At 54.2% G+C, this 24,174-nt stretch overlaps 1 long non-coding RNA gene across 4 annotated transcripts; it reads right to left on the reverse strand.

Moving 5' to 3' along the window:
• Window positions 1-228: 228 nt before the first annotated feature.
• Window positions 229-23,426, reverse strand: LOC120387943. Of its 4 annotated transcripts, XR_005590445.1 has the most exons (5): window positions 23,376-23,426; window positions 17,982-18,067; window positions 16,991-17,144; window positions 11,235-11,347; window positions 229-913 (listed from the first exon to the last, which is right to left on the reverse strand). It is a non-coding gene; the product is annotated as an uncharacterized LOC120387943 (long non-coding RNA). The 4 variants fall into 4 exon arrangements; XR_005590446.1 differs by lacking the exon at window positions 229-913 and having other exon boundaries at window positions 11,179-11,344; XR_005590443.1 differs by lacking the exon at window positions 229-913 and having other exon boundaries at window positions 11,179-11,347.
• Window positions 23,427-24,174: the final 748 nt, after the last annotated feature.

A 24,174-nucleotide genomic window follows, 5' to 3' on the forward strand; every position in this document is an offset into this window, starting at 1 on the left:
CTGGGGGTGCTCGGTCCCCACCCCTCTCCCTAAGGCCCTGCCCACAGCCCTGCCTCCACTGCATCCCTTCCCCCAAGCTCCTGGCCCATTCCACCCCCTTCCCCAAGTCCTTTCTCCCACCCTGCCTTTATTTGCCCTTGCTCTACCCCCACCCCTATTCCACTCCCTTCCCCAAATTCCCGCCCCACCTCTTCCCTGCCTCCTCTCCCAAGTGCGCCACATCCCCCCTCCTCCACCTCCCTCCCAGAGCATCCTAAGTGCTGCGACACCAGGCCTGGAGCTCCAGCTGTGGTGAGAGTGGCGCGCATGCCGGGGATATGGCTGGTTACACGGGCTGCCCTACAGCTGGGTGCAATGTGGCATTGATTTAATGCATTTTGCTCTGGGGGATTCATACATTCTTGCAGCTGGATGGTGTGAGCTGAAATGATTTTCTTTAAGGGGAAGGCTGGCGCTGCTCCCGTTGGCTGGAGAATCCATGGCTGGAGCTTTGTAGCCATCAGTCACACTCCTTCGTTCTGCGGCTGGTCCATGTGGCTGGGCAGTGCAGCCAGGAGTCTATTGCAGCAGAGTGGCTCTGAGCTGAGATTCAACAGTGAATCTGGGGAGTGGCCATCTGGGACCAGCCCAGGAGCTGCAGCTGCGATGGGAAAGGTGTGCTGGGCAGAGATGCTGCTGGGGAAGCAGCCGGTCACATCCGGAGCAATCGGATGCAGTATTGTCACAGAGCTTGACTCAGACAGTGATGAGATCCATTATCACGAGTGTGTAAGGCAAGCTGGTTCCACAGCCGTAAACTTCCTTCTAAGCAGTCAGTCTCCCTGCTGTGTGGCTGCCCGAGGCTGGCAGCGCTGGGGGATGGGCTCAGGAAGAGGATCTCACTGCTGCTGGGCTTTGCTGGTGAACATATTGCCTGAGAATTGGAGTCATCAGTCAGACACACGGGACAGGCAGTTACTTTTGGCCAACAGAAGTGGCGCCTGGCAGCTGTGAGGTGGATGCTGGAGAGATGAATCCCTCAGCCCGTGTCCCTTGCAGCTGACTGTGCCAAGAGACAATTCCCAGACTGCTGAGCGGAGCAGCGGGCTGGGGGAGTGGGGACACGCTCCGATGCCAAGGACAAAACCCATGGGCTGGGGTGCAGTGAACGAGCCAGAAGCCGTGAGTACAAATCGTCTCCCTGCTCCTGAGGCTGTCTGTGTCTGCAGGGGGAGCTTGGGGGGACGGGGTGGCCCAGGGGCAGCAAGAAAGGGGCAGTGAAGGGGGTGGGACACACAGACAGGACAATATGTGTGTGTGAGACATAGATGGGACAGTGTGTGTGAGAGGTTGTGACACAGACAGGACAGTGTGTGTGACTGACACAGAGAGGACAATGTGTGTGTGTGTGAGAGAGAGAGAGAGAGGCTGGGAGCTGGGGCGCTCTCAGACACAGCGCACTGTCTCTTTAAGAAAGGCCCCCAGTCACACACTCCCCATTCAGAGTAGAATGGAGCAGCTCCGCCTCCGAGTTCTCCGGAGCCAGGTTGTGTCCCCTCCCCTGCTCTGCAGAGATGGGGACAGGGCAGGGGACACCCTGACATCAGCACCCCCTGATATTTGGGGCTTTTCCTTATATAGATGCCTATTACCCCCCCCCCACTGATTTTTCACACTTGCTGTCTGGTGCCCCCACCCCCTGCTCTGCACATCTAGCGGGAGAGTCCCAGCCAGGAGCGGCGGGATGGAGAAACATTGGCGGGGGGCACCTGCCGCCTCTGCAGCAAGGAGGCATGTGAATCTCTCCTGTGCGGCAGGGCCCCGCCAGGCCCTGTGACATCGCCCAGGCCCCTGGGAAATTGCCCCTTTGCTCCCCCGTCGGCAAGCCTGACCCCAGCTGGGACTCACCTCCCAGGTGCTGTTGAGACCCTCCGTTGAACTAGGAGATTCTCAATGCAAGCAGGGGCTGAGTGAGCTCTCCCCGAGTCCTAGTGCTGAGCTGGGAACAGGACTTCAGGAGCCGACCTCCTCTGCATGGACACACCCACCCTGCCTCGGTGCTCAGCACGAGGGGGCTGCTTTGCCCAAATGGCCACTTTTGGCTGGTGCTGGCTCACAAGTCACTTTGTTATCGGGGGCAGGGCACTAAAGGGCTGTTATCCTGGCTGTAGGACTCAAGGGCAGCAGACGGTGCTTTGCATCGCCTGGCTGAGGGACTCACTCTCAACTGAACCTCACTCCGTGTGGTGACTTCCCAATTTCCCTGCTAGATGTAATTCATGCTTAGGCCCTTCCCTCCCGTTAGCCTTAGACCCCTCTTGACCTTAATCTGGCCCTGCCTGTGAAACGCGGAGAGCTGCCTGGAGATGCTCTCAGGCCCCCACCTTTAGCTGTGCTGTCTCGATTCCCATCGCAGCCAGTAGTAGCTGAAATCATCTAGGATCCTGGTTAGAGGGTTGGATCCAGGTGCAGATGCAGCAGCTCCACTGGTTAGAGGAGTGGCCAGAGCAGAGAGAGAACCCCAGAGTGGGGACACCCTAGCCCCTGTTCTAAGTGACCACAACAAGATTGGAGGTTGAACCCCCAGACACCCTGGGCCCAGCCTTACCAGGGTTACGAGGACTTTGCCACACACAGAGTAGAAGGAGAGTCCTTGAGGTCAGGGAGGCCTCTGGGTAAAGGGAGTGGGAGTGAGGACTCACATCCTAGCTGGTCCATTCCACTGGGGGTGTGTATAAGCCAGAAAAATGTGCCACAATATAGGGACCATGCCCCCCTTTACACTTGGACCCTTTGCTTCTCCCTCTCTCTCCTCTGCTGTCTCTGCTCCCCTTGGCTTTCCCAGCACCTGGCCCCACAGTGCTTGTGGTCAGCTGGAGACGGGGCTTCCTGGGCCTGCTCCTCTCTCCTGATTCCAAAGGACTTGGCAGGAGAAAGGGGTTTTTCCAGGAAATTGCCACCGCTTCTGGGAATCTGTGTGGTTCTGGAAACCATTGAGCTCGTGGCGCACGAGGCAGTGGAAGGGGTGAGTGGCCAGACAAGGACTCAGACCATAGACTCGCAGAGTAGGAGCCTGGTGTGCTACAGGCTGAGCTAGCCAGGCTTGTTGAAAGCCTTTACACCTCCCCCACAAGGGCAAGGAGGCAGGAAGGCAAAAGAGAGACCAAAAAAATAAGTCCCCAGTTCCCTTCCTCTTTTTCTCCAAGGCCCCTGCCTACCAGCAGGATTCCTTTTCCTCGACCTCCCTCCTGTGCCACGGGGCCACTAAATCGCACCTGTACAGCCTGCTGCACCCCAATCCCCCATGCTTAAGCCTCCCTGACAAAGTCCTGCACCTTTGCCATTCCTGACGTGCCAGAGAAATGGGCGGCTGCCCGGCTCACGTGCAGAGCAGTTTCCCTCTTCCAAGTGTGCGCCTGTCCCGCCGCTTGAGGGGGCTTGCTAAATAGCACCTTTGGAGCCTGTGTGTTTCTCTGCTTCCCGCCAGCTGGGGAAAAGCCCCTTGGGGTAAAATCTCCTGCCCCACTGCCAAAATGAGCAACCTTGGAGCGGGAACGGTAAGAGGCCCCAGCCGCGGGGCAGGCCCTGCTTTCCTACTGTCTTCTGCTGTTGGCCACAGAGCATCAGCAGCTGCCCCCATGCTGGTCTGCGGGTGCCTTTCAGTGGGTGTCTGGTGTGCCAGGGAGCAGGCTGGCTGGTGTCTTTGTGGCTGTCTGCAGCCCACACGCGGGCATGGTCCTCCCCTCCTCTTGCCCCACCCTCGGTCGCTCTGTGGCTTTTAAGCTTCCCTTGGAGCTGTCAGCACCAGCTGCCTCTGCTCGAGGGGCCCAGAGGAGGAAGTTGTGCTGGGCTCCAGCCTGGGGCTCTTCCTCCCTCCTGCCTGTCCCTGGCTATCAAGCCTGGGCCTGGCCCTCCTTTTGTTACGCGCCCTGTGGGCAAGAGCCAAAGTGCGGCAGCAAGTGCAAGGGCCAAACCCGTGGGCATCTGGTGAAGCTGCAAGAATTGCAGCCCTCAGGTCACCCCACAGGACGGCAGCATCTCTAGCCAGGGTGTCAAGTTCTAGGGCCCGGCCCATTGCGGCCATTGCGTCAAGCCGGCCAGACCGAGGCCTGGCTCCAGTGGGAGCAACTCACCGGCAGGAGGGGAAAGAGTTGCTCTTGCACAACTCCAGAGAAAGAAGCAGAGATTCCAGGGCTTGGCCACAAGCCAACAGGGCACCAGGTGGTCCCACGGAGAGTTGAACTGAGCTGGTAGGAGTCAGACTCCTGCATGAGCCCATCACACCCTGGGAGGGTGGGCAGGAGCTGTGAGCCCGGCGGGTGTGTCCGGTGCAGGGCATTTGGAGTCTGGGGGCTGCTGCACAAACCAGCTGCCGGGGGGGCCGGTGGGTGCCTAGGCTGCTGCTGCTGCCCCAGCCGGGTCTGTATGGGGGAGAGATCTGCATTAGCCCCCTTTGTGCCCAGCTCTGCGGGGCGGGGAGGGTTCGGACTCTTTGCGGTGGCTGGAGCCAGCCCCTGAGCCGGAGCCTGCCGGTGAGGGGAGAGACCTGGGGGAAAGGGCTGGGGGCTGAGCAGGAAAGTGAGTCTGGAGCTTCAGCTCTCACAGCCCCAGATCTGCCGCTGAGGCCAAAGCAGAGGGTTCTTTTGGGTCAGTTCTTGGGTAACCTGCATTGAGCTGTGCGCTCATTGCTTACAATCACTTCAAGCCTCTTTGCGTAGTTACTAACTGTGTGTTCTATTTCCCCCTAAAACTCTGTGTTTTGCTAGATGTGCTTGGGGCACCTGCTCAGGACCAGAGACTGGTGCATGATCCTCTCCACTTGGAGGGAGGGACAGACTGGGGAATAAACTGATACCATCAGGCTTTTGGCCAGGGCAAGACGCTGCAGCACTAGGGACCTAGGCTGGGGAGAAGCTTCCTAGTCCCTGCAGCTGGGTGTGTCCCTGCCTGTGAAAAGGTTTGTGTGAGTGCAGGGCCGGGAGCGATCCGCATCTTCTCCCAGCAGCTGTGTGAGAGGGAACCCAGGCTGGGGAGACAGACAGCTCAGTGGTACCCCAGCTCCAGGTTGCACCCCGGGGGTCCCCTCACTATAACAAATAAATTAGTGCCTCTCTCCCCAAACTAGTTCTAGAAGCACAAAAACACCATGGAGACCAGGCCTTTACATGTTAGGGACCATCAGAGTTAAGGTGACGTGTACAAACTTTGTGCAGTGCTGTTGTGCATGCCTGTTATGATACAGACTCACAAGTGTGGCCTTGGGGTGAATTCCCTGCCCCCCACAGCATCAATTTCCTCCAGACTACCAAGGGAAGTGGTGCTTTCTCCATCCCTTGAGGAGGTGCCTTTCTGGAGTCTGCTTTGGTCCAAAACTCACTACTGCACCATACAGGAGGCCTGTGATGTGCAGAGGGGTCAGATGAGATGCTCTAACCGTCTCTTCTGGCCTTAGTCTCCAAATCTCTGCAAAACTGAGTGTGGCACATTGAGAGCCTCTGAGGTTTCCATGTGCTGCCTGCTTGATCCCCAGCACTAACCCTGAGTGCGTGGGGGTGTCACAGGGAGAGCAGCTCAAACATGCAAAGGGGCTGGCCAGGGGCAGGACATTAGCCCTGCAGGGCAGGGGTGGGTGTGGCGGTGACATCACAAGGGCCTTTTGCAGCACCTCAGCTGATTGGTCAAAGGAGGTTGGGAGGCGGTGACCTCACAGAGCGTCCATGACAACGGCCAGGTAGGACAGGCTGCAGGGCTGGGGCGATCTCCGAGACCCCCGGGGCTTTGCTGCAGAGAGTCTCCTTCTGTAGGTCTCTCCTTGAGGACTGAGAGAGGATTCTGGGTCAGGCCTGTGATCACGAGGAGGAGCCTCCTTGGGGTTTTCCCCTTTCCCACGGCTAATTGAGCGAGAAGACAGACGTCCCTGTGGAGCAGGTAAGAGCCCCAGAGACGTTTGGTACCTGGGCAGCCTGACCCACCTGGTGCTGGCCAAATTCAAGGCGTGGAAAACACTAGGTTAAGGTGGGAGAATTTTTTTACCACCTAGGCCTTTGTCCATTAGAGTCAGGGGGACATTGGGGTTCATCATTTTTGGTTTCCCTTTTTCCTACTTCCCTCCCTCGACTGGCGAGGAGGGGGCTGCTCTTTAGCCCTCGTGGAGGGAGGCCGTCCCAAAGAGATGGGACAGGAAGACTGCTCTGAGAGCGATCCTCACTGGTGACCTGAGCCATCCGTGGGCCATCTGGGGAACCCTCAGCCTCCGCCAGAGTCTCAATGCTGATTGGCTGAGCAGGGGATCTAGTGACAGGGAGGAGACTCAGGACTTTGTTGTTCTCTTTTAAGGCCCAGCAAATAAGCCAGAACCAATCATCTGCTTGGTGAATTGTTCTCCTTCCTTCTCGCCATTGGCTGTCTCTGAGCCGTTCCTGGTTCTCTCGGATGGTCTAGTGCTTCTACAACACGTGCTGAATAATCTGTGTGAATGGTGGTTGGTCTGTAGCTCATTCGAGGTCACTTTGTTCTGATCATTCAGTGCGTGAAACTCCAGACTGATGGTTAGTTTGACAGTCAGGACTCCCGGGTCCTGTTCCCAACTCTGTGCCGACAGGCTCTGGGATGTAAGACAAGGCCCTTCGCCTTTCTCAGCCTTCGTTTCTTCCTCTGTCGGTTAGGGATAACAAGCCTCTCACACCTGCCTCCTGGTGGGGGAAGGCTGGGGAGCTGTGGGGACCTGACTGAGAGGTCACTAGTAGCAATGTAGCACAGGAGGTGTCCTATCGGGTTGAGTCATTGCAGATGATGATGTAGTGCAGCAGACCCCCGTTTTCCCAACCTTGCATTATGCAGCTTTCCATGTTAACCGAACCACCAGTGCCCACAGGTGCCGCAGCCGGCGATTTGTCCTGTGGCCACTAGATGGTGCTGCAGCCTCGCACTGTCCCGTTCCCCTGGGTATCTGAATGTTTGATAGGGTGACCTGGCCCCACCCGGCCCCGGTTAGATGCGGTCAGTGGGGTCTGCTGTGTAAGTGCTGAAAGAGTCAATTTTACTGGTATTTTATTATCTTTAAATCATTAAGGGGAGCAACTACGTACCTGACTGAAGCATCTTATCTCGTTTCTAAATCATTGTCTCCTCTTTGTGTGCGAAGAGACAGTTTAAGGGGACGCCACAAACGGGAGATGCTTTTGGTTTGGAAAACAAAACATTTTTGCAAAGAATTTTCATCCAAATTGATTCATGATTCCACAAACCAAACTTGTTTAATGTTCATGGGATTTTCTAACAGAAAACTGTCGATGAAAATCCGCCCTCCCCACCTCCAATTGCTGGGCTCTGTCCCTCCCCCAGGGGGCTTGTTGTCTGCTGATGACAGCGAGTGAGAGCTGTTGGCTTTTCTCTCTAGCTCTGCCATGGCTTTGCTGTGTGACCTGGGGTAGGTCATTTCCTCTCTCTGTACCTCAGCATCCCCATCTGTGCAATGGGACGAGAGACACGTCTGTAATGCCTGGCAGAAGTGAGGCTGGGAGAGAGAACGGGCATTAAAGCACTTTGGGGAGGAGAAAGGGTTGTATCGTGGTGTTGAGCACCAAGGCATTCTGACATTTGTGAAAATGTCTCATCTAGAGAAACAAGAAATGGTCGGGGACAAAGCCTGTGAGAGGATGTGACTCAGAGAAGCCAGGGTATGTGTTTGGGGTCTCACCAGTGCTTCCCACCTGTGAGTGCTTCCCTGTCATCGTAGCTTGGCCTGGGAACAGGAGAAACAGCAAACCAGATGGCGGAGTGAGTGAGTGGGATGAAGTGACAGTGCCACGGGGCAGTGAGGATGAGGTAACAAGCCTCTGCTGCCCAACATAGACCAGAAGGGAAGGGATTTCCCCTACAGTCCTCACCTGCCCTGGCTCTGAGCAGGATTAGCGGCCTAAAACCCACAACTGCCAGAAGCCGTCCAGACCACAGCTGAGACCTGTGGCACTCTCAGCTCTATCGAAATTGTAATAAACTATTCAGCTGTAAAGACCCGGGGACTAGAACCTGGGTTGGCCAATACTCCTGCAGTGCCAGCTGCACCAGGGAGCACTGGGGAGAGTAGGCACTACAGGAAGTACCACCCAGGAGACCCAGAGTGACAGTACCCTGCAGGCCTCTGATTGGCCAAGTGCCCCTACATAGCCCCAGGGGTTGCCTCAAGAAGTTGTCTGGGCAACCACCTGCTACTTTGCTGGACTTTGCCTTGTTTCCTGATCCCTGATGCCGATTCCTGCCTCTTGGCTCTAACCTGGTACTGCCTCTGGTCTCGGAGTCTGACCCCAACTCTTGTTCATGGAGCCTGGCCTTGTGATTTCTCTAACTCTGGCCCAATGATCCCCATCCCTGGCAGGCAGACCTCAGCCCAGCTGTGACCACTAGGCGCGACTGCCTATACACTGGTCCCTTACACCTGGGCAGGGATGGTCTCTCACTACTGTTGTGTCCAGCTCCCAGCACAATGGGGCCCCATCTTGGCTGGGCATTTAGATGCTCCCATATAACAGGACATATTAGGGAAAAGAAGCCAGTGCAGGCAAAGCTTTAAATGAGGTATGAATGGCCACTGATCACTGGGTGGGGAAGTATCCCCATCTCCCAGCCACACATATCCCAGGTGAGGGGTCTCTGGGGATATTCCTACAAGCAGAGCAGTCCCTGACCCCAGTGATTTCACGATTCAGTGGCCCACCCTCATTGCCTCCAGCCTTGGTGCAAGTGGCAGGACTGAATTGTGACCACATCTTTGTGCCCCCTGGGATCTGAACCATTTAAACCACACTCAGGTTATGTCTACACCCAGCTGGGAGTGAGCTTCCCAGTGCTGGCAGACAGAAGTGTTAGCTCGCCTTGAGCTCGGATGCTAAGAATAGCAGTATAACGGGGAGTCCAGGGGGTAGCTCGGGCTTCCTGCCTGAGAACAAGCCTGCCTGGACTCCTGCGGTACATACCCGGGAGCTGGCTTGAGCTGCCACCTGTGCTAGCCCAGCTCCACCGCTAGTTTTAGTGCAAGACCTCGAGCTCAGCTAGCACAGGTGGGTCTCTCTACCCCACTGGGAGCTCAGGCCCAGCCGCCTGTTACCAGGCAGGAGGTACCCAAGACCCTGTGGCAGGAAGCAGAAGGTGATTTAAACACAGTCCCTGAGTGCATCACTCAGGCTCTCTGGGCTGGGACCCACAGGAGAGGGTGGGCCTGGGTCCCCCTACCGCCCAGGGATGGACGTGGGTAGAGACAGCTGAGCTCCCTGACCAGGGGTGGCAACAAGAGTAGGAACACTGGACTTTGCCTTTGTGTTCCTGCTGTAACTTCCCTTGTTTTTTACAATGGGGCAAAAACAAAGTAAGAAACCTGTGAAGGGGGAGCAGTGGAAAAGGGGTTATGTAACCTGGCACAGACTCACCCAGCAGCACCTCCTGCTGGTCATCTCAGGGAATTAGTGTCCAGCCTCCCGAGCCCCCCCTGTCAGCCAGTGTCACGCTACCACTGGCCCCCATGTCCCTCCTAGACCCCGGGTGACCCTTTCAGTGGGTGTTGCCCCCTGGCAGTACCCCCAGTTTCTCCAGGTCTCCCCACTCAGGGGAACTCCCACTACCCCCACCTCACCTCAGTTGTAGGCTACTGCCAGTCACCAACTCACCCTCATGCACTGGGGCAGACTGCATTGTAAGCCACTCATCATAGGCAAGGTTGGGTCTGGACCTGCTGCCTCAGCCTACCCATGGGCTGCCCTCTGCAACCCCAGTACCCAGGTGGCTTTAGACTAGGCCACAGCCTGAGGTTTTCCCAGGGCTGGTGCAACCATTTAGGCGACCTAGGCAGTCACTTAGGGAGCTAGAATTTGGGGGGGGCACCATTTTTTTCATCAGCGACTGTGGCGGCCGGAACTTCGGCCACCCTAGTCGCTGCCGGCATGTAGGCAGAGGGACCTGGGACAGGGGAGCGCGGGGAGGGCTGCCTGCAGCAATTAAGGGGGGGAGCACGCAGGGGAACTCCCTGTCCCAGCTCACCCCTGCCCCGCCTCCTCCCCAAGCATGCCATGGCTCCTTCACTTCTCCCACCTCCCAGGCTTGCGGTGCCAATCAGCTTAGGTGCCACAAGCCTGGGAGGCGGGAGAAGTGAAGCAGCGACGGCGTGCTCAGGGTGCTCGTGCGTGGAGCAGGGGTGAGCTGGAGCGGGGAGGTGCCTCAGGGCAGAGGGTGGGGAGCTGCCACAGGGGGGCACCTCAGGGCGGAGGGGGGAGCTGCCACCAGGGGGGGCACCTCAGGGCAGAGGTGCGGGGCGCAAGGTGGAAGTTTTGCCTAGGGCACGAAACATCCTTGCACCGGCCCTGGGCTTTCCAGGCCAGAGCTCCCCAGCTCCCTTGGCCTTCCCCAGCCCTACTCCCCCCAGGTACCTGCTCAGCTCCCTAGCAGCCAGGCCCTTCTCCCTCTACAGACAGAGAGATTATATCTGTGCCCATCCCTCAAAGCCTTTTTATAGGGGCCGGCTGTGGGCTGTTCGAGGCATGGCTGCCAGCTGTGCCTACTTCCCCAATCAGCCTGGGAGCTGCTTGCCCCAGCCCCAGCCCTCTGCTGGGCTCTTCTAAGCTCCTCAGGGCAGGAGTGGGTGACCACCCTGCTACAGGTTAGAAGAGCCCTGAGTCAAAGGCCCAAATCCCTGGGACACTTGAGCCGGCAGCACTTTGCTTGAGGCCAGACTCTTTTCAGACCCGAAAGTGAAGAGACACAAGTCAGTCCACTGGAGGACTGGAGCTACAGACAAAGGGCTTGTCTACACTGGCAAGTTACTGCACTGCAACTTTCTCACTCAGGGGGGTTAAAAAACACACCACTGTCACCCCCAAGCTCAGCAAGTTACAGTGCTGCAAAGCCATGACTGTGCTTTGAACTTTTAAGTGTAGACATAGCTAAAGACTGACAGATATAAGTTCCATCCCTGAACCAGCTAAGGGAAACTGAGGCAGAGACAATTGCAGTTCTGCTGCTGCTGCATGCCAGGGTTGCTACAGCGCTAAGGTCCCTCAGTTATAGGTGCCTGTTGATACAGATGAAATTAATGGGAGTTAGGCATGGAGGCACATTTGAAAGTCTCACTAGTTGTCTATCTGCATCTTTAGGTGCCTACATATTTTTAAATTTGTGGCCTTAAATGACATGATCGTTCGATTCATTCTGCCAGTTCAAAAACATTTTGTATTTGTTTTTGTGATACTTATTCAACTGGAACACACTGGAAAAAACAGATCTTTTCCTCCCAGATTTAGCCCCTCCATCTCCAACGAGAAACCTTCTCATGTAGCCGCAGAAACAGCAGGGAAGACCAGGCTCCCCTGCCCGGACGCTGCTGGAGGAAAACACACAAACGTCAGAACGGTTCTTTTTTTCAGGATGGAAAATCTTCAGCATCTTGTCAGGTCTCCCTTGTGCCCCGAGAGACCCCACAAAGGTGCTCAGCCCCCCAGTTATTCTCCCCTCTTCGGATCAGCTTCAGGAATGGCCAGTTTAAAAATTACTGGACATGAGTCAGCATCTGTTTGCCATTTTCTCTCATTCTCGCAGTTGGAAATAAAATCACCTCAGGTTTTGTCACTTGTCTCAAATATTGAAAAGAAAATTATCTCCAGTTTTGCCCTTTTTTGTCTGTGATTATCAAATATGGAGATAAAATCCTTTCACATTTCCCTTTTCTCTCACATTATTGAACATTTCTCTGTCACCCCCCTCCCCCGTCAGGTTCTGCCCCGTTTCCCCCCTAACTCTCAGATATCCCCAAATGAAACTGTCCAGCCCCAGGCCCCCCTGTCCCAGTTGCCGCCCCCCTCTCCGCCCAGCTCAGCCCCTCCCCGACCAACTGCCAGTCACCTGCCCCTCCCCTGCTGCTGCCCCCCCAACTGCCAAGCAAAGCCCAGCTCCCCCCACACCCCACCAACAGCCAGTAACCAGCCCCTCCTGCTGCTGCCCCCGAACTGCCATGCAAAGCCCAGCTCCCCCTCCCCGACCAACTGCCAGTCACCTGCCCCTCCTGCTGCTGCCCCCGAACTGCCATGCAAAGCCCAGCTGCCCCCTCCCCGACCAACTGCCAGTCACCTGCCCCTCCTGCTGCTGCCCCCGAACTGCCATGCAAAGCCCAGCTCCCCTCCCCGACCAACTGCCAGTCACCTGCCCCTCCCCTGCTGCTGCCCCCCTGAACTGCCATGCAAAGCCCAGCTGCCCCCTCCCCCGACCAACTGCCAGTCACCTGCCCCTCCCCTGCTGCCCCACAACTGCCATGCAAAGCCCAGCTCCCCCTCCCCGACCAACTGCCAGTCACCTGCCCCTCCCCTGCTGCTGCCCCCCCGAAATGCCATGCAAAGCCCAGCGCCCCCTCCCCGACCAACTGCCAGTCACCTGCCCCTCCTGCTGCTGCCCCCGAACTGCCATGCAAAGCCCAGCTCCCCCTCCCCGACCAACTGCCAGTCACCTGCCCCTCCCCTGCTGCTGCCCCCGAACTGCCATGCAAAGCCCAGCTCCCCCTCCCCGACCAACTGCCAGTCACCTGCCCCTCCCCTGCTGCTGCCCCCCGAACTGCCATGCAAAGCCCAGCTGCCCCCTCCCCGACCAACTGCCAGTCACCTGCCCCTCCCCGCTGCTGCCCCCAACTGCCATGCAAAGCCCAGCTCCCCCTCCCCGCCCAACTGCCAGTCACCTGCCCCTCCCCTGCTGCTGCCCCCCCGAACTGCCATGCAAAGCCCAGCTCCCCCCTCCCCCGACCAACTGCCAGTCACCAGCCCCGCCCCAGCGGCGGCCCCCCCAACAGCCAAGCAAAGCCCAGCAGCCCCTCCCCGACCAACTGCCAGTCACCTGCCCTCCCCTGCTGCTGCCCCCGAACTGCCATGCAAAGCCCAGCTCCCCCTCCCCGATCAACTGCCAGTCACCTGCCCCTCCCCTGCTGCTGCCCCCCGAACTGCCATGCAAAGCCCAGCTCCCCCCTCCCCCGACCAACTGCCAGTCACCTGCCCCTCCCCTGCTGCTGCCCCCACAACTGCCATGCAAAGCCCAGCTCCCCTCTCCCCCGACCAACTGCCAGTCACCTGCCCCTCCCCCGCTGCTGCCCCCACAACTGCCATGCAAAGCCCAGCTGCCCCCGCCCCCGACCAACTGCCAGTCACCTGCCCCTCCCCGGCTGCCCCCACAACTGCCATGCAAAGCCCAGCTCCCCCCTCCCCCGACCAACTGCCAGTCACCTGCCCCTCCCCTGCTGCTGCCCCCCCAACTGCCATGCAAAGCCCAGCTCCATGTATCCCGGGCCCCTGGCCAGTACGGACTGCAGGCGGCTGAGGGACCGTCGGTGACAGGCTGGAGGCTGAGCGGCTGGGGCCAGCTGAGCGCCCGTGGGGCCATCCCTCCCTTCCCCATGCTGGGCCAGGCCCTGAGGGAACCAGCTCCAGGGAGCTTCCCAGCTGAGGCCTGGGAACAGGGAGAAAACAGCCGCTTGGTGTGGGGAGCTGGAGGGTCCCTGGTCTCTGGCTGGCGCCGCCCCCTCTCCTCCCTGGTAGCTGTCACCCGTGGAAGGGGATGGCTCCTCTCTGGCACCTGGGCTCTGGGCTCAGGAACCCCCCAGAGCTCCCTGCTCGTGGGACAGCTGCTGCTTCAGCGCCCTCCCTCCAGCCTCCCTGCTTCGGGCGGGGGTCGCCTGGCAGGGGGGCAGCAACGGCCTGGATGCAAACTTCAGCCCTGGCCGGGCCCCAGTAAGCATCACAGCCCCCCTTATGGTCAGGGGTTACAGCCCCCCCCACCCTGGTAACGCGGCATCGCCCCGGGCTCCCTGCTGCCCACGTCAATGGCAGGGCCTGGGGACCCAGCACGTCCCAGGTAGTGACTGAGTGTGGATGGAAAGTTCCCTTGGATTTCACCCTTTTCTCTCTGATAACCCATCATTGACCAACCCCTCCCCCGATTTCCCCCATTTCCCATTGAATGCCCAAATTAGATGTAAAACACCCTTCAGCTCGGCCCTGTCTCTCTCGTTACTGGCGACTGATATAAAATCTCCTCCGATTGTGTCACGTTCTGTGTAACTCTCAAATACTGATGGAAAATCCTCTGCTGCTCTGGGCTCCCCAGTCCCTGTCTGCTGCCACGTCTTGTTCTGGAGGGAAACTGCTGCCCCGAGTCATTACCCCAGTGCGGGGGAGGGGAGCTAAACCCCCAAAGGACCAACTTTCGCCTCAGTTTTGAGCATCAGATTGTTTCCCCCTGTACATCTCACTCATGACTGAACACAGGTCAAATCTCCGGGTTTGCTCTTTCCCACGTCATTACCAGTTACTGACAGAAACTCCTCTCCGGTTGGGATTTTTCCCTCACATGTTTTAAGTGCAGCAACTTCTCCTTTTTTGGAGGGAAGCTGTTGCCCTGCGTCATTCTCCATGTCAGGGTGTTGCAGGGGGACGGGGTCAACCCCCCCAGTGACCAACTTTCCCCTCACGTCTCTGATTCAAATTGTTTCTCCCGTTACACCCAATAAAACCGACATGTTGCTGAAGAATGTGACTCGCCCCATAGTTAATGAACATCAGAGCCAGGAGCCTCCCCCTGGCTGCTAAGGCAGAGCTGGCCAGTCCCTGACAAGCTGTTTCACTGCCCCATATGGGGTTGAGAAGGGGGGGGTTAAGGGGCCCACCCCCACCCCAAGGGGCTGCTCTCTGCTTCACTGCCCCTGTTCGCCTGGGCAGGACCCAGTGTGGCCACAGACTCCTGCCCCGGCCCCTCACATTCCCTCCCCTCTGTCACCACAAGCTCAGGACAAATGGCCCTGGGAGGTGGGGGGTCATTTCCCCCAGTGCTCAGACAAAACCCCGGCAGGGTGGGAACGTGGGGGCTGTTCTGTGCCAGCGACGGGGCACGGCTGGGTCACTGGAGGGGAAGGGACGAGCCACGTCCCCACTGAGACTGCCCGGTCCCAGTTTGCCCAGTCCCAGCTGCTGACCCTCCTCCACTGCTGCCCCCCCAACTGCCATGGGACCTTCTGGCTCCATCCCCCTCCCTGCCCCTGTTCATGCAGTGTCCCTGTCCCCCATGGCTCCCTGCTGCCTGTGTCAAAGGCAGGGCCAGGGGAATCAGCACTTTCCAGTTATTTAATTAATTTTGATTTGATTTCCCCTCAGATTTTGCCTTTTACTGTCTGATTGTTGAATATTGATGCTCCTTCCCCAAGAGATCTTGCCACACTTCTCTCCTGTTATCAAATATTCAGACTTTGCTCCATTTTCTTCCTAATGATGACAGATTGCGGTGAAATCCCTTTGGGTACCCCCCAGTCATTAGAACAACAGCAACTCCTCCCTGTTTTGGAGGGACACAACTGCCCGGGCCTTAGATTTTACATTTCTCCATCTAATTATTAAATATTAACATAAAACCTCCTCAGATTTTGCCATTGACATGGACAGTGGGGAGTGCTGGGCAATGGCATGTTAAGAGGGGGCAGGAACAGGGATAGAGTTAGAAGGTCCCTTGTTCAGCTGGGGGGGAGCAGTAGGGGAGGGCAGGTGATTCACAGTTGGTGCTTGAGAGACCTGCGTTGGGTTCATTATTTGATAATTTGGGGAAATGGGGCACAGTCTGCAGAGGATTTTATATCAGTATTTAATGAGCAGTTGGGAGTTTAACCTGGTCAGTCAAGGTCTGGCCAACTGCCCTGTTAGCAGCCGGGTGTTGCTGCTCCCCCATGTTCTGTTCTGTTCAGTCTGTAACCCTTCTGCCAGTTGAAGTGGGCAGCGAGAAGGGCAGGTTCAACACCTAGGGGGTTCCTTTTCAACAATGCAACCAGAAAAGGCTCAAGCCCCCACCCGGGAACCTGGGGAAATTTCACTGTAACGCCTGGATGCCTCTAAGAGGCAATTCTTCCCCTCTCGCAAGCACAGAGTCCGAGGTAGAGTTTCTTTAATAAAAGTAACCTAGCAGTAATCTGAGAAAACAGTCAAGCGGTATCCATAGACATAAAAGCACGAGCAAAACACCCTTCCCAGTGTACGCTGGGCAGTGTCTTTTGCTTCAGGTTCTTGAGTCCAACTCCAAAGTTCCTGTAGTATACCCCACCCTTAACATCCCACCTCATAGTTGTTGTCCCTGGTCAGTGCAGACCCACAGTTCAGAAGTGCACCTGTTGAGTGGCTAGGCAGCAGTTCTGCAGAAAAGGACCTAGGGTTACAGTGGATGAGAAGTTGGATATGAGTCTACAGTGTTGCCAAGAAGGCTAATGGCATTTTGGGCTGTCTAAATAGGAGCATTGCCAGCAGATCGAGGGATGTGATCATTCCTCTATTCAGCATTACCTGTAACCAGTTTCTGAATATATTAGGCTTAGACTTGAGTGTTTTGGCTTTATTTTGCTTTTGTGGCTTACTTTGTTCTGTCTGTTATTACTTGAAACCACTTAAATCCTACTTTTTATACTAAATAAAATCACTTTTGTTTATTAATAAACCCAGAGTATGCGATTAATACCTGGGGTGGGGGGGGGAGGGGGCAAACAGCTGTTCATCTCTCTCTATCAGTGTTATGGAGGGTGAACAATTTACAAATATACCCTGTATAAGCATTATACAGAGTAAAACAGATTTATTTGAGGTTTGGATCCCATTGGGAGCTGGGTGTCTGGGATGCTGAAGACAGGTAACTTGCTGAGCTGTTTTCAGTGAAGTCTACAGCTTTGGGGGTGTGGACCAGACCCTGGGTCTGTGTTGGGCAGGCTAGCATGTCTGGTCACAAGATGGGGTTCTGGGGGGCCCAGGCTGGCAGGGAAAACGGGCTCAGAGATAATTTCAGCACATCAGGTGACAGTCCCAAGGGGATCTCTGTGACCCAACCCATCACAGATCCCTTTGAACTTCTTCAAAGTCTTCTCTAGGGCCGAGTAACCTACATAATTTTGTGTCATCTGCCAATATACATCTCACTGTTCAGCCCAGGTTCCAAAGTGTTGATAAGCATCTGCTGTACATACCATAGCAGGATGAAGAGGTCTTCTGTGTTGGTCCTGGTTCCCTAGTCGAATGCAGAACCTGACACGAGATTTCCAAGTTTCTGCAACCATTTGTAATGTCTATTGAGGATGTACCTTCTGGTCCTGTCAGATTTCAAAGGCACTTCTTGAAAAGCTGAAACAAAGAGGAAACGGGTTGGAAGCCCCATGGTGCTGATGTAACTGGTGCCTAGGAAACCTCCCCTTCAGATGGCCATTGCCACATGCTATTAGCTACCCAAGAGTCTGGGGGCACAGAAACAACAACTCAGCTACTCCCAAAATAGCCCTGGAGAGAGAGGAGCCTCCATTTTTGCATAAGTTCCCTCTCCGCCGGCATACACATGCACACCCATACACACAGACAGTTGGGGGCACTTGTTCTTTTGGTGGAATAGGAAATTGACAGCAGCAGAGGTGTTAAACCATCAGACATTTAGGCTGAGATCCACAAAGGGATTTAGGCTCCTAATGTCTATTGAAATCCTTTGTGGCCCTGTGCCTTCATTCCTTAAGAGTTCACAGGGAAAAGTGTTTCCCATGTGCACTCATGGGTTTTCCTATGAGCTGATAACCAATCTCGGAGTGAAGTTCCTTGGCCTGCAAAGACGCCATTACAGGGAGGGCAGGTGATGAATCTTTCCCTACAGAGGGTAATCGTCATCATCATCATCACCACCACCACCCTTAATAATAACAACAGCCCTTTTCAATTCTGTCAGGCCTTCCTTTAGAGACATTCCTGACCTTTATGACAACAGTCTCCCCACACAGCTCTATTCTAGGAGCTAGAGATGGAATTCCCCTGCTCCCGTACACATATTGTGGCACCTCGATGAAAGCTCGCGTGACCATCCTTCTTCCTTAAACTCTGTCCTTAGACAGAGAGGGACACATTCAAACTGTTTTCAGGCCCTGTGCTGCACCTCTGTACTTCCCACAGAGGCACTAACACACAGAGGTATTTCCTTACCTTCATACAGGCGGGAGATGCCATCTTCATTCACTGTTTCAGACAACAAATCGCAGTAATGGTGGATAGTCTTTCCTAGGCCTGCTCTAAAATACAAGGTTAGGTCAAATTTAGCCACGTTAGGTCGATTTTATAAGTAATGTGTCTACACAACCAACCCCATTCTGACCACCTAAAGGACTCTTAAAATCAACCACTGTACTCCTCCCTGATGAGGGAAGTAGCGCAAAAATCAAGCTTCCTGGGTTGAATCTGCAGTACTGTAGATTCAGTACTGTGCAATTTGATGGTATTGGCCTCCAGGAGCTATCCCAGAGTGCTCCAGTGTGACTGTTCTGGAGAGCACTTTCAACTCCGATGCACTAGACAGGTACACAGGAAAAGCACCAAAAACTTTTGAATTTCATTTCCTGTTTGGTCAGCATGGCGAGCTCAGCAGAACAGGTGACCATGCAGTCCCAGAATCACAAACGAGCTCCAGTGTGAAGCAAACGGGAGACACTGGATCTGATTGTTGTATGGGGAGAAGAATCTGTGCAGGCAGAACTCTGATCAAGCAGAAGAAATGTTGATATATATGCCAAAATCACACAGGGCATGGTGGAAAGAGTCCACACCAGGGGGACACAGCAGTTCCATATGAAAATTTAGGAGCTCAGGCAAGCCTACACAAAGACCAAGGACAAAGGAGGCAAATGGTCACTCCGGGTCAGAGCCACAGACATGCCGCTTCTATGATCAGCTGCATGCCATTCTGGGGGGTCCTTACCTCTACCCACCACTGTTTGTGGACACCTGCAAGGTGGCAGCCTCGTGCGACACGGAAGAGGATTTTGTGGATGAGGAAGAGGAGGAGGAGGAGAATGCCCAGCAGGCAAGTGGAGAATCCATTCTCCGCAGCAGCCAGAACCTTTTCCTCACCCTGGAGCCAATACCCTCCCAGGGCGAATTGTTCCCGGACCCTGAAGGCGGAGAAGGCACCACCTAACTACACTACAGTGATTAAAAGCAACTGTGTTTAATGTTTGATTTGCCCTGAACAATTGGGATGCATTCACAGCCAGTAAAGCTATTGGAAAAGTCTTTTAACATGTCTGGGGATGGAGCGGAAATCCTCCAGGAATATCTCCACGAAGCTCTCCTGGAGGTACTCTGAAAGCCTTTGCGGAAGGTTTCTGGGGAGGACTGCCTTATTTCGTCCTCCACGGTAGGTCACTTTACCACATCAAGCCAGTAGCAAGTAGTCTGGAATCATTGCAGCACAAAGCATGGCAGCGAATGGTCCTGGGTTTTGGTCACATTCATGCAACATTCAGTCTTTATCTTTCTGTGTCAGCCTCAGGAGAGTGATATCATTCATGGTCACCTGGTTGAAATAGGGGAATTTTTGTAAGGGAACAGTAATCCCCTCCGTTGGGTGATCCCTGGCACATTAGACCCCGGTTGTGCTGGGCTGTTTGCGCTTGGCTAAAAGGGATCATCCTGGAGAATAGCCACATAGGGGGGAGGGGTGTGCTGCACATCCACCCAAAAACCACAGCCCCTCCTTTTAAACAGCAAACCCAACCGGCATTGGTTATTATGGGAAAGGAGTGCGCTGTAGTTTGAAACTATTCCCACATTTTATGAACGCAGAAGAAGCCAACCTCGCTTACCCTTTGGCTTACCATGGCTGCCTGAAAACCTAATTCTGTTGCCCAGCCGTGTGTGATGTGTCACCATACCGGCAGGCACTCAATATAAAAGGCAAAATGTGACTTTGTACTTAAAACACATGTGCTCTCTGCTGTGAATTGCTTGATTCACTGTGAAAGAGTCTCCCTTTTGTTCTCAGAAATGTATCTTCTTAAATTCTACTCTCCTTTTCCCCCCTTGCAGCTGAAAATGTTTCTATGCTCCCCGTATCAACTCCATCCCTGAGGTTATCGCAGATTAGAAGGTGAAAAAAAACTCACTGGCAATGACATGTTTTCAGAGCTCACACAGTTCTCCCGCACTGATAGGACACAGCTGAATGCATGGAGGCATTCAGTGGCAAAGGCCAGGAAAGCATACAGTGAGCGTTATCGGAACACGCAGGAGGAGATGCTGAGGCTAATGCGGGAGCAAACGGACATGATGAGGCGTCTGGTGGAGCTGCAGGACAGGCAACTAGACTTCAGAACCCTGCTGCATCCATTGCCCTCCTTGCCAAGTTCCAGATCCTCCTCACCCAGATGCCCAAGAACACAGGGGTGGGGAGGCTCCGGGCACCAAGCTGCTCAACTCCAGGATGGCCCAGCAACAGAAGGCTGTCATTCAAACAGCCTTGATTTATACTGTGGCTACAATAAGCACTGTGACCTTGTCCTACCCTCCTATCCCACCCGACTAGGCTACCTTTTACTAGTCAGCGTTGTCAGAGATCTTTTTTTTTTTAAATGAATAAAGAATGAATGGATTCAGAACAATAGAGACTTTATTTCCTGTGCCAGCTGTGGTCGAAGAGGGGGAGGGGGATTGGCTTACAGGGAAGCACATTCACCAAAGGAGGCAGCTTCACATCAAGGACAAACACACACAACTGTCACACTGTAGCCTGGTCAGTCATGAAACTGGTTTTCAAAGCCTCTCTGATGCATAGCATGCCTTGGTGTGCTTTTCTAATTGCCCTGGTGTCTGGCTGTTCAAAATTGGCCGCCAGGAGATTTGCCTTAACCTCCCACCCTGCCATAAACATCTCCCTTACTCTCACAGATATTATGGAGCACACAGCAAGCAGCAATAACAGGAATATTGCTTTCGCTGAGGTCTAACCTACCCAGCAAACAACGTCAGTGCCCCTTTAAACGTCCAAAGGCACATTCTACCACCATTCTGTACTTGCTCAGGCTACAGTTGAACTGCTCCTTACTACTGTCCAGGCTGCCTATGTACGGCTTCATGAGCCATGGGAGCAAGCGGTAGGCTGGGTCCCCAAGGATAACTATTGGCATTTCAACATCCCCAATGGTAATTTTCTGATCTGGGAAGAAAGTCCCTTCTTGCAGTTTTCTAACAGCACGGAGTTCCAAAAGATGTGAGCATCATGCACCTTCCCGACCGTCCCACGTTGATATCGGTGAAATGGCCCTTGTGACCCACTAGTGCTTGCAACACCATAGAGAAGTACCCCTTGTGGTTTATGTACTTTGGCAAGGTGGCCCGGTGCCAAGATAGGGATACGTGTTCCCTCTGTCGCCCCATCACAGTTAGGGAACCCCACTGAAGCAAAGCCATCTACTATGACCTGCACATTTCCAAGAGTCACTTCCCTTGTTAACAGAAGGTTATTGATTGCCTTGGCTACTTGGATCACAGCAGCCCCCACGGTAGTTTTACACACACACACACACACACACACACACACACACACTTTTAAGATTCTGGTGCTGTCGGAGGGAACAGAGCAAATTGATTCCCGACTGACCGGTAGCAGACAGGTGTTGCAAGCTTCCACAGGGATATCGCCACTCGCTTCTCAACTGTCAGAGCAGGTCTCATCTTGGTATTCCTGCACTTCAGGGTGGAAAAAGCAACTCACAAAGTTCCATGAAAGTGGCCTTACACATGCGAAAGTTTCGCAGCCAATGGGAATCATCCCATACCTGCAACACTATGCAGTCCAAGCAGTCTGTGCTTGTTTGCAAGACCTAGAATCGGTGTTCCACTGTATCAATATGCCCCAATGCCGCCATGATATCCCAATCGCCACATCCTGTGCTTTCAGGAACATCTGTGTCCATGTCCTCCTCACAATCTTCCTTATGCTGGTGGCTCCTAGCTAGGCTCTGCACATACTGCAGGATAATGCGCGAGGTGGTTACAATGCTCACAAAAGCCGTGTGCAGTGGAGCGGGCTCCATGGTATCTGCCATGGCATCTGCACAGATAACCCAGGAAAAAAGGTGCGAAATGATTGTTTGCTGTTGCTTTCAAAGAGGGAGGGAGGGGAGACTGACAGCATGTACCCAAAACCACACACAACGATGTTTTTGCCTCATCAGGCATTGGGAGCTTAACGCAGAATTCCAATGGGCAGCGGGGACTGTGGGATAGCAACCCTCTGTGCACCACTCCATGAGTCAATACTAGCCAGGGTACTGAGGACGCACTGCACCAACCTAATGCGCTTAGTGGGGACAAGCATGATTGACTGTATAAAATTGGTTGCTAAAGCTCAACTTCTATAAAATCCACTGAATTTCGTAGTGCAGACACGCCCCTAGACATACCATGGATCTCATTACTTTTCAAATCCTTCGCTGAAAACTGCTAAAGATGCAGCCATTGCCCCAAGACAGCCCTTGGGAAATTAAATACATTCCTTACATCTGTTCACAAAGCACATTAGATAAAACATCAGGGGCCCAGAAGATACTGAGAGGCTGATTTCCAAAGAAGATTGAATTCACATCATGCTGGCTTCCCTAGGTGCAGCCAAAATGTAGTTGTGGGCAGGGGACATTGGTGCAGTCATACAGCTAAGTTGCTCCCTTCACACACGCACACACAGTGTTAAGATTCTGGTGCTGTCGGAGGGAACAGAGCAGCAGTCTAGAAAAGGGCTTTGAAGGAAGCAAGTCAAAAAAGCTCAAGTGAAGTTGCTCTGATTACCAATGAACAGGGCTGCAGAATGTCTGATTGTTGTCTGTGAGCTTTCCAGGTACTCTAAGGCGTGGAACAGGAATTTGGGGATGTGGCTCTGTCATAGGTCTCACCCCCACTTGGAGCTGTTGGGATCCAATGTGGGGACCTGCATGTATCCCCCCACCCTAAAATCCTAGGGTAGGTCTCCTTCTCGCTGCCACCAGTCAGGTTAAAGTGTCTGACACACTGCCTGTCCCCCAAGCTTCCCCTGGGGAACCCAGATTCAAACCCCTTGAATCTCACCAGAGAGAGAGAAACAGCCAGTTCCCCTCCCCCCTTCCCCCTCTCCAGCCTGCTCCGGAGAGAGAGATACCTTGATCCAAACTCCTTGAATCTACACACAGGGAAGCAGCCCACTTCCCCCCTCCCTCTCTCCTAGCCACTCTGGAGAGAGACACACCGATTCAACTTTGTGAATCACCCTTAGGAGGAACTCACTCTTCCCCCCTCCCCTTCCCTTGAATCTCCACAAGAGGAGGAATTAACCAAGTTTTAAAAAGAAAAGACTTTATTAAAAAATAAAAAGAAAGTAACTTGTCTCTGTAATCCAAGATAGAACAATACAGGTTCTAAACTTATCAATCTCTGGAGAGAATTCCCCCTCCCCCCTTTCTCAGTAAAAGCAATATCAGCAAACAGGAATAAAGAATTTCCTTTAGCAAACACACAATTGCAAATGTAGAAATCAAATTATAAGACTAATTCGCCTTTCTAATTAATACTCACTATTAAATAGTAGAAACTACTCCAGGAGAACTTGGAGACATGACTGACCTCTCTTAGATCCAAAGAGAGCTCTAACAAAGAACACAGACAAAGGCTTCCCTCCACAGAGATTTGAAAAAAATCTTGTCTCTGATTGGTCCTCTGGTCAGGTGGTCATCAGGTACTGCATGTTAACCCTTTACAGGTAAAAGGGACCTTAACCCTTAACTATCTGTTTATGACAGGCTCTTGTTCTGCATCTAGGAAGAAAGAAGGAAGAAATGCACAATATACAAATGACATGTTCTCCCCACAGCGACTAGTCCAGGGAAGCCAAAGCATAGAGCCAGGGCATGGCAACAGCCAGTATGAGCCCATGCACCACAGTAGCACCTCTCTGGAGTTACTATTGTGTTCTCCAGAACCTCAGCTTTCATTTTCAAAAACAAAAGTTTGCAGGTCTGACAGTTGTGGAGAAAAATTTTAAAAATGTGAAGAGATTGTAACTCCTGCAGAAATGAACCAGCAGAGAACCTGGAATAGAGTCCTGCCACCCAACCGAAGCAGATGGGACCTGGCTACAGGGGTCAGCTCCAGGTGGGAAAACAACCGGACCCTCTCAGGCTTGGGTCAGGGCCAGCTGCAGAGGGAGCGAAGGAGTCACAGCGTTTCTAACTCCACAGCGCCTGCAGTGCAGCGGGGGCCGCAGACAGCAGCTGCGGGTTACAGAGCCGATGTGCCGACCGCACAGGCAAACGGAGCAGAGTCCGCACAGGCAGGACACAGAGGCAGGAGAAAAATTTAAAAAATGTGAAGAGAT

Source organism: Mauremys reevesii, linkage group 21 (genome assembly GCF_016161935.1).
Source record: "Mauremys reevesii isolate NIE-2019 linkage group 21, ASM1616193v1, whole genome shotgun sequence".
Classification (NCBI taxonomy): domain Eukaryota; kingdom Metazoa; phylum Chordata; order Testudines; family Geoemydidae; genus Mauremys; species Mauremys reevesii.